The sequence below is a fragment of the Podarcis liolepis genome, assembly GCF_965112155.1.
Source record: "Podarcis liolepis genome assembly, chromosome: 5".
NCBI classification, from domain to species: domain Eukaryota; kingdom Metazoa; phylum Chordata; class Lepidosauria; order Squamata; family Lacertidae; genus Podarcis; species Podarcis liolepis.
Window position 1 is genome coordinate 16,372,450 of NC_139556.1, and position 10,262 is coordinate 16,382,711.

The 10,262-nt window shown below is 45.2% G+C and overlaps 1 long non-coding RNA gene across 3 annotated transcripts in view; it reads right to left on the reverse strand.

Annotated features, from left to right (window-relative positions):
- The window catches only part of LOC310706644, a 28,709-nt gene extending 18,705 nt beyond the window's left edge, over positions 1 to 10,004 (reverse strand). For 2 of the 3 annotated variants that reach the window (XR_014525993.1, XR_014525994.1), the window contains exons 1-2: positions 9,898 to 9,918; positions 9,481 to 9,614 (exon numbers count right to left, since the gene is read on the reverse strand). This is a non-coding gene — a long non-coding RNA (uncharacterized lncRNA). Of the gene's footprint in view, positions 1 to 9,480; positions 9,615 to 9,897 lie in introns of all 3 variants that reach the window. The other variant, XR_014525992.1, reaches the window with a different exon arrangement.
- Positions 10,005 to 10,262: the final 258 nt, after the last annotated feature.

Here is a 10,262-nt window from a genome sequence, read left to right on the forward strand (position 1 = left end):
CACCGCTTCTGGCACAACGGAACACCATGATGGAAACCAGAGACCACGGAAACGCCGTTTACATTCCTGCCATAGTGGTACCTATTTATCTACTTGTACTGGTGTGCTTTCGAACTGCTAGATTGACAGGAACTGGGACAGAGCAATGGGAGCTCACCCCATCACAGGGATTCAAACCGCCAACCTTCTGATCAGCAGGCCCAAGAGGCTCAGTGGTTATTAATAATAATAATAATAATAATAATAATAATAATAATAATAATAATAATTTATTATTTGTACCCCGCCCATCTGGCTAATAATTTATTATTTGTACCCCGCCCACTCTGGGTGGCTTCCACAAAGACCAAAAATACACTAATATGTCATACGTTAAAAATTTCCCTGAACAGGGCTGCCTTAAGATGTCTTCTGAATGTCAGGTAGCTGATGGGAGGGCGTTCCACAGGGCGGGCGCCACTACTGAGAAGGACCTCTGCCTGGTTCACTGTAGCTTTGCTTCTCGCAATGACGGAAGCGCCAGAAGGCCCTCAGCGCTGGACCTCAGTGTCTGGGCAGAAGGATGGGGGTGGAGACGCTCCTTCAGGTATACTGGGTCAAGGCCGTTTAGGGCTTTAAAGGTCAACACCAACACTCTGAATTGTGCTCGGAAACGTACTGGGAGCCAATGTAGGTCTTTCAAGACCGGTGTTATGTGGTCTTGGTGGCCGCCCCCAGTCACCAGTCTAGCTGCCGCATTCTGGATTAGTTGTAGTTTCTGGGTCACCTTCAAAGGTAGCCCCACGTAGAGCGCATTGCAGTAGTCCAAGAGCCACCTGTGTCTTCGCGATACCCACTAGGGCATGTCCACACTTCCACTTGGCCCACCGCTTTCCCCTGGAGTAACCCCCATGCTTACCGCTGAACAAGCATCCATTGGTTTTTCTGTGGACTGAAGTTTGTTCTGAGTCAGTGATAAATGGCAGGTTTTCCCAGGGAAAGTGGGGCAGAAATGAAAAACCACTTAGACACGTGCTTTCTAAGAATGGAACCAGCAGAAGTGTGGATGATGAGCCCTAAAGCCTACAGAGTAGACTCACTGAAATTAGTGGACTTGTTACATGGGTCTACTAGCAGATGACTAACATTGAATGCTATCCACCGCACTGCAACATCTTCCTTGAACAGTGAAATAGCAGACAGCTTTTTGTTTGAAGTTTGAGAATTTACTCAATCCTTTGCACCTATTTTTTTTTTTCAAAAGAGGAGGAAGAAAGATGCAAGGTATATTGCAAAGGGCGCTTGATCGTCGCCCTGTAATCAGTATCGTTAGTCATACTGCTTTTTTCTTAGTCTTGTTTTCCACCATGGGGACGAGGATGAAACCTGACAGCATCATGCAATGCTTGCTGCTGAATATCAATGCAGACAAACGAAGGAAGATAAAATAAACTCTGTACATTAGTCAGCAAAACATGCACTCATCCAGATGGGGGGAAGCTGCAGTCAATGACAAGTATTCTTTGCGTCAGTATGTCTGTCTGTCAATCGGCAATAAGGCTGGATGATCAGTAAGTCCACAGATTTTCGAATATCGAGAATCCAAACATTAGGTAACAGAAAAAGCCAAATCTGGATAAATCACAAGTTTTGCATGCTAAAAATGGTACATCTGACTGTTTATGCTCTTGGCACTGCTAAGCCCCTGATTATCATGCCAAACAAACTCAAATAACAGCTGTCAAATTTGTCACATTCTTCTAAAATGAGAAGTAACTCAGTCGTGTGCTAATCCAAGGCTGCCACTGTAAGGTTTAGGGCTTCATGATTGGTCTTGGTGACTTGAATGCTAAGAGCCCACTCAAACATTGGGCCCAGAAAAAACTACATATACCCCGGGCAGCCAAGAAAACTTTTGCCGGCTCTTGTGGGTCCCGTCCATGTTTGAATCTGGAACTTGGCAAGGGAAGTGTCTGCATTTGCCAAGAGGGTGAGAGAATAACCAGGACACTCTCCTCTGTTCAACATGATGGAGTGGGGTGGGGGAAGAGATTGTGAACGGAATGTGGCTCTTTCTATTTTTAACTGCCTCCCGGTTGTCGCCTTTCCTCCTTTCTCTCCTCCTCCTCCTCCTCTTCCTCTTCCTCCTCCTCCCGTGCCTTCCTTTCTTTGCAAACTCCTGGCACAGGCATCCACTGCCCTGCCCATCTCCCCCTCCTCCCCTCCAGGAACCCCTCCGGTATACAGCACTGTCAACCCAAACACATGATAAATTGCCCTGTCAAAACAATTCATTCAGGGACCAATTAATTCCACAGAAATGAACCAGGAACCATCAGTTGCTGAAAAACTCCAAGTGCAGAGAGCGAGGAGACTTGCTCTGTAAGTGAGAAAGCAAACGGGGAAAGGAGAAGGAGCAGAGAGAGAGAGAGAGAGAGAGAGAGAGAGAGAGGGAGGCTTGGGAAGTTAGTCTGACAGAAATTGGTCATTTAATGCTTAAGTGCACTGTAGACAGCCCCTGTCATAGCAGCCAACATGGTAAGAACTCCCCCTGTGCTTTATTTATTAATTATATGTAACAGCAAGGGGGACACGTCACTGTCTCAGTGTGGACTCGTCACCTTTACTGCTCATTGTCCCACAGCATGCAGGCAAAGGGAATGCAGAAAGAAGTCTGCAGAATTAAATGGAAGCTGAAGGGTCGCACGTTGAGACCAGGGCTGATCTACAGAAGTTCCCCCTGCCCTCCCCGGCCATTGTGGGTTACTTACAGATAGGCAGGAGTAGGTGAAGAGCATCTAAACCAGCTTTCCCCAACCTGGTGCTCTCCAAAATGTTGTTGGACTACAAGTTCCATCAGCCCCAGCCAACATGGCCACCGGTCGGGGATGATGGGTGTTGTAGTCTAAAGCTCATGTTGCAGAAGGCTGGTCCAAACCAACTTTTCAACCCACCCCAGGTAATTCCCAGCTATCGGCCGCACTATTTCACAGGGGCATGAACATGCTCATCGCAAGGAGCAGTGCTCAGACACAGAGCCCTCCTTGTTAATTAGGTTGTGCAGTTTGGAATCCTACCGGAGTCCCACGATGCGCTGCATAAATTTCCAAAGGTTTTTTTTTAAAAAAAATCTATTTCACATTTTATTGTATTGTTTTCCTGCTTTGTTGTTTGCCACCCTGGACTCCTTTGCGAGGAAGGGTGGGGCAGAAGTAATAGTAATATTAATTCTTCATGGTCTTGAACCTGAACTGGTGGCAGTGGTGGAGTCACGCAACCTGAGAAAACAATGGTCATTCACAAATGTTGTTGCAATTATTATTTGTATTACTAATTAATTAAATTTTGACACTTCATCTAAGGATCATAGGGTAGTCTGCAATAGAAAAACACAAAAATACGTACCATAGTAACAAACAAAAGCAATGCCACTACTGCCACCGCAATTGTAATAACAATTGCTTCCGAGTCTGCTGTATTTATGGAATACAATTGCTGTCTGAATCTCTTTTTCGTCTGGCAATTGTAGCTGAAGCAGAATTAGGAGCCCAGGCAGCTAACAAAAACCGACAGAAACAGAAACAGCTGGTATGAGATCCCAGGAAAGACACTTACAAAGATCATAGCTCTAGTTGGTCTAGTAAGTGGGTGAACCAGTAATCTTTAGCAGTGGCGTAGCGTGGGTTGTCAGCACCCGGGGCAAGGCAAGTAATTTGTGCCCCCTAACCCGTGGATTTTAGCAGGGGGCAGAGAGCTGCGAGTGCGAGCGCGCCCCCCCAGATGTTGTGCCCGGTGCGGCGGGCCCCCCCTGCACCCCCCACGCTACGCCACTGATCTTTAGGATCTCTCGGAAAAAATGGCAGCCAGCACTCTCACGTGTTCATTTTTCCCTCTGTCCACTTCAAATGCTACATTTCCTTTTCAATTATCACATTTTGAATCTGAGGAGGGGGGAATCACTGAGGCTTCAGTATTTAATATTGGAGCAGCGATGAAAGCAGTAATATTCATATTGCAGAGGCAAGCTCCGAATTTTCAGACTTGCCGTATTTTTCGCTCTATAGGACGCACCCGACCATCAGACGCACCTTGTTTTAGAGGGGGAGAACAAGAAGAAGAAAAATCTCCCCTTCTCTGCTCAGTGCCCCTTCAGCAAAGCGGCAGGAGAAACGGAGCCCCTTCCATTTCTCCTCCCGCTTGGCTGAAGGGGCGCTGCGCAGCTCTCCCTCTCTGCTGAAGCCAGGAGAGTCTTGCTCTCCCGGCCTCAGCAAAAGGAACCTGAAGCCTGCGGAGCCCAGCGGGAACTCGCCTGTGCTCCGAAGGCTTCAGGCGGCTATCCCTGAAGCCTGGAGAGCGAGAGGGGTCACTGCGCACTGACCATACTTCAGCGAAAGCAACGCGAAGCCTCCAGAGCGCGGAGGGAGCCCTCTCTCTGCGCTTCAGAGGCTTCGCTTTGCTATCGCTGAAGCCAAGGAGCCTGCATTCACTCCATAGGACGCACACACATTTCCCCTTAATTTTTGGAGGGGAAAGGGTGCGTCCTATAGAGCGAAAAAATACAGTACATCTCAGGTCTCAGCTTTTAAATAACGACAAAGATGAAATTCAGATCTACTAAATCTGGACTTTCCGCAGAAATGGATTTTGTATTTTCAGCTTATGGTGTGCGGGGAGCAAATGCTGCGTGTTGGTTTTCATAAAAGCAATCCTGGAACGGATTTTGCTACTACCCAGGTATTTTGACACCTGGCTGAAAAGTAGCATGTGACCCTATCAGGCCTGCAAGACGTTATGCGACTTACAGATTGTCAATGGATATGCATGAGTGCATGGCTTGGAAAAGTGCATTTGCTAAGAATCAAAGTCACCCTACCAGCTCAAACCAATAAAAAACCCTATTGCAATAAAACGTAACTGTATGCCATCTATACCAGGGGTCAGCAAAGTTTTTCGGCAGGGGGCTGGTCCACTGTCCCTCAGACCTTGTGGGAAGCCAGACTATATTTTTTGGGGGGGGGAATGAACAAATTCCTATGCCCTACAAATAATCGAGAGATGCATTTAAATAAAAGCACACCTTCTGCTCATGTAAAAACACCAGGCAGGCCCCACAAATAACCCAGAGATGCATTTTAAATAAAACGACACATTTTACTCATGTAAAGACACGCTGATTCCCGGACTATCCGCGGGCTGGATTTAGAAGGCGATTGAGCCGGATCCGGCCCCTGGGCCTTGGTTTGCCTACCCATGATCTACAAGGTATTTCTGCTGGTTTTAAACAATGAGCAGCACACATCCTTGCTGCAACTGGAAGATTTATGATAAGATGAGGGTCCACTTCTTGTTTTTATTATTTTACATAACAGAGTAAAGTTGATTTTGAGTTAGCCTTTAGAGTCTGGAGTGTTATGATACATTTCATTTAATTGAAGCTCTCCTTTAGGTTTATGTACATTAAACTAGATGGTAAATTATTGAATATCCATGGCCCTTCTTGCTCATAAGTTTGTAAATTTAGAACTCTATCCCAATATTTTTTTTCCTTGAAACAGATTGGCTTTAGTTCTAGTGGCCTATGATGTAAAGAGCATGTTTTATCCTAATCAGATTTTGTGTCTTGTGGTTGGTTGTTCATATTTCAACATTTGTCTTGTTGTCCATGCTTATCTAATAAGTAATGAGCTAGAAAATACTGAAAAATTGGAGGTCAATCACCTTCCATAAAAGCCTCCACTTCTGCTTTCACTACTTTGCACACTGTTAGTAGAGCTGGTAGTAGAAGAAAGTTGTGTATCCTAGTACTAGTAAATTCATTCTACAGTAGCCTTCTTTTGACATGGTTACCCACGACTTGGAAAACTTGTCACTGCTTGACAAATGGACTGCAGTTGTGAGAGATGAAACTAGGGTGGTGTACAGTTCCCAAGATTCACCTTGTATCTGTGCATTTTTAAACATTCCAATCTGTTCCCAGATCACTTTATGCTCACTTTGCTTTGATCTGTAATTTGGGTTCCAAGCTCCTCTGTGGAAAACAATTCTCTCTGGTCCCCATTTACTATAACAGGGAAGCTAACATTGGCTATAATTTTCCCCATCGTGGCCAAAGTGGATGAAATTTACAGGCATAGGAGCCGCCGTCAGAGTGGATTAAGCCTGCCAAATTGCAGACAAATAGGCCCAGCTGCTTTTTGTGGGTAAAGTAAAAGAGATTCGCTCTCCTAATACTTTGTGTATGGTGTGCTGTCTTTTGCCCTTCCCTGCTTTATGATAATGAAGAGATAATTGATTTACATCAGTCTTCCCTCTCCACTACTTATTTGTGTTCTGTGTTAAAGGTAAAGGTAAAGGTACCCCTGCCCATACAGGCCAGTCTTTTCAGACTCTAGGGTTGTACGCTCATCTCACTCTAGAGGCCAAAAGCCGGTGCCGTCCGCAGACACTTCCGGGTCACGTGGCCAGTGTGACATTGCTGCTCTGGCGAGCCTGCACCAGCGCAGCACACGGAAACGCCGTTTACCTTCCCGCTATAAAGCGGTACCTATTTATCTACTTGCACTTTTAAGGGTGCTTTCGAACTGCTAGGTGGGCAGGAGCTGGGACCAAAAGACGGGAGCTCACCCCACCACGGGGATTCGAACCGCCGACCATACGATCGGCAAGTCCTAGGCACTGTGGTTTTACCCACAGTGCCACCCGCGTCCTGGTGTGTTCTGTGTTAGACCTTGTGTTTGATTTTGTTGTTGTTGTTAGAGCAGAGTAACCTGGAATTTTAAAATAAACTTAAATTAAGCTTCTACTTTTAAAAAACAAAAACAAAACGCTGCTGTGCTTTAATTAAAAAAAATATAATACAGACATTGTCAGTGCTCCACTTATTTCAAAGCTGAATTTTGCAAAGCCCATAGACATAGAGAAATATAGCAAAACAGGAAAATATAGAACTGTTCAATGCAGAAAAGTACAGATATAGAGCAACAGATAAAGACTTTGTCCCTGCTTCGACTCAGAGAAGGGGTTGTTGACATTGTACTTTGTTTTGAGAGGGGGACCCCCAAATCATCTCAATTTGCCTTATTCAGCCCCCACTCAGGGTTAATGTACACCTCTAGCTGAAACTATAAAACTAAATATAGTTTTATTGGCCAGCCTTGCCATTCTTGGTGGTCACTAGGGTCCTTTTATGTTTTCAAGAGTTGTAGGACACCATGAAGAGACCATGAATAGTATATCTACTACTGTGGTCAAGAATCCCGTAAAAGAAATGGAGTGGCCCTCATAGTCAACAAAAGAGTAGCGAGAGCTGTACTGGGATGCAATCTCAAAAATGATAGAATGATCTCGATACGAATCCAAGGCAGACCTTTTAACATCACAGTAATCCAAGTTTACGCACCAGCTACTGGTGCTGAAGAAACTGAAATTGACCAAGTCTATGAAGACTTACAACACCTTATAGAAGGGACACCAAAGAAGGATGTTCTTCTCATTATAGGGGATTGGAATGCTAAAGTAGGGAATCAAGAGATAAAAGGAACAACTGGCAAGTTTGGCCTTGGAGATCAAAATGAAGCAAGACAAAGGCTAATAAAGAGTTCTGTCAAGAGAACAAGCTGGTCATCACAAACACGCTTTTCCAACAAGACAAGAGACAATTCTACACATGGACATCACCAGATGGGCAGCATTGAAAAATGAAGACAGAAGTGCCTGGCGTGCTCTGGTCCATGGGGTCACGAAGAGTCAGACACAACTAAACGACTAAACAACAACAACAACAACAAATGAAGAGACCAATCTCCTGCAGATGCCAATTTGGTTGGTCCCTGTGAACCCCCGGGATGGGAAAAGACAGGTTCGGGGTCGATTTCCTTCCGGGACCTTCAGGAAATCTTCCAGTGGTGCTACCCTGTCACCAGCCAAAAAGATAATTCCCTCCTTGCCTCCCACAGGGTTGCAGTGTCACAAAACAGTGCACCTGAAATGAGTAGCTCCAGCTGGCTTCTTTACACTTTGTCCATTATCATCAGCAATGAAGGCTTTACTGCTGGAACTTAACTCATGCATTTGCTAAGAATGTATGAGGCAGAACCAAAATTCAGCTTGCAATTCTGTACCGTGGATCCATTAAAAGTCAATGGGCCAGTCCCTCAGCTTGATGTAGTTATATGTGACAGCAGCTGAGACTCTTTGCTCTGTGCGACTGCCTCTGCGGCCCACTGAGCTAACTTTGCCAACTCGAACCCTGGGCTGTTCTCCTTGCCTGGGAGTGCTTTCCTAAGCAATACTAAGACTCTCTTTTTGCTCCCAACAAGTTTTCCTGTCTGTGGCTGTATACTGTAAGCAGCCATCTTTAGTCTGCACAAAATAGAGCTGTTTTAGATTATCTGGTGTCTGTTCATTTTCAGGTTCCTGTGAACAAACCTGATCACAAAGATGCCATTAAAAGTTGCAGTTCCCCTTATGCCCCCCGTATCTCTGCCGCTACGTCCATATCAAAAAGGTGGTTGCCTTTATTTTAATTTCAGTTTTTAATGCTTGTTACATATGCCTCGTATTCAAAGATCATGCTCACCTTTCAATAAAGTTTGCATGGCATACTGAGAAAAAGAAAGATATGGTGAAAGCCTATTATCCAGAAGACAGACTCAGGGATGCAATTACAGTGGTACCTCGGGTTACATACGCTTCAGGTTACATACGCTTCAGGTTACAGACTCTGCTAACCCAGAAATAGTGCTTCAGGTTAAGAACTTTGCTTCAGGATGAGAACAGAAATTGTGCGGTGGTGGCGCAGCGGCAGTAGGCCCCATTAGCTAAAGTGGTGCTTCAGGTTAAGAACAGTTTCAGGTTAAGAACGGACCTCCGGAACAAATTAAGTACTTAACCCGTGGTACCACTGTATTAAAAAAGACAACAAAATGAACTGGACGCTTTGGCAGGTTTCGAATAAACATTCACAAATTTATTAGTTGAACATATGATAGATAAAGTAAGAGTATGTACAATTTTATAACGTGCAGTAAACAAGTTATGTAAAAAAATCAGGGAGGGGAGCTGAGGGAAGTCCTTGGTGGGGGGGGAGAGGGCGCGTTGAGGGGAGAATAAAGGGGGGGGGGAAATAATGTAATTGATTAAATAAATGAACGAATTAAATACTTAACCCGAGGTACCACTGTATATACTTTTTCCTAGTCGTGAGCCTCATTCTGCAGTTATGGAAAACACTTGTAGCTCTTTAATGTATCAATCCTTTTAGATCAGGGTTTCCTAAACTTGGTTCTCCAGTTGTTCTTAGACTACAACTCCCATCATCCCTAGCTAGCAGAACCAGTGATCGGGGATGATGGGAACTGTAGTCCAAAAACAGCTGGAGACCCTGTTTTAGATGCTCGCACCTTCTTAAATGGTGCAGATTCACGCAAATGGCATTTCATGCAAATAGCCCAATGGTGATCAGATAGGGGATGAGACGGGGAGAGCACAGAAGAAGCTAACCTTTTCTGGCACTGAGGGTTCCCTCCAAGGACTGCATGACACATCGCTTGCACTCACACTTCTCACAAACGTTATGTCAATCAGCAGAAGGGTGGAGGGGGTTTCTTCCTCATTGCAGTGCTGTGTTGGGGTGGCTAAGGAGGAAGAGGGTGTTAACAGAAAAATCTGAGGGCTCCCTTGGACAAAAACAAAGACACCAACCAGGGTAACCTGGAGCAAAACAGCAGCCTGTAGGCTTGGCCTTTATTGAATACTGTCACGACAGGACTCCCACCCACAACAAGATCAAAATGGAAGTCCAGAACAAAAGAAGACCCCAACTTTTATTAGTTACTAATCCCCCAAACTACACCCCTAAGACTACATCACAACTACATCACAAAAAGGAGGGGTTGAGGAAGGAGTTGTGGAGGTAACCTGAATATCTTGTCACCTGGCTGGTTCCTCCTCTCCCCCTCCCCATGAGTCATTTCCAGAGGACAAAGGGGAGCTGACCGTTTCCTGCCCCCAGAGGGAAGATCAGATCATTGTCCTTTGCTCCAGTCCGTGTTGAATCCACTCCCATATGCAAGTCCTTTGTGACCTGGATGGTCGTCTGTCTGGGACCATCAAGGTGGTCATGCCAACTGGGTAGGGCTCCTGTGTATGTGCTGGTATGGTTAAGGGATTATGGCTGTCCTGTATCAAACCATCCCCCTTTGATAGTCCTTCCTTCATGGAGTAAAATAAAAGTGGACCGGTGTAAATCCGATGTATGGTTGATTTACTATGACTTTACAACA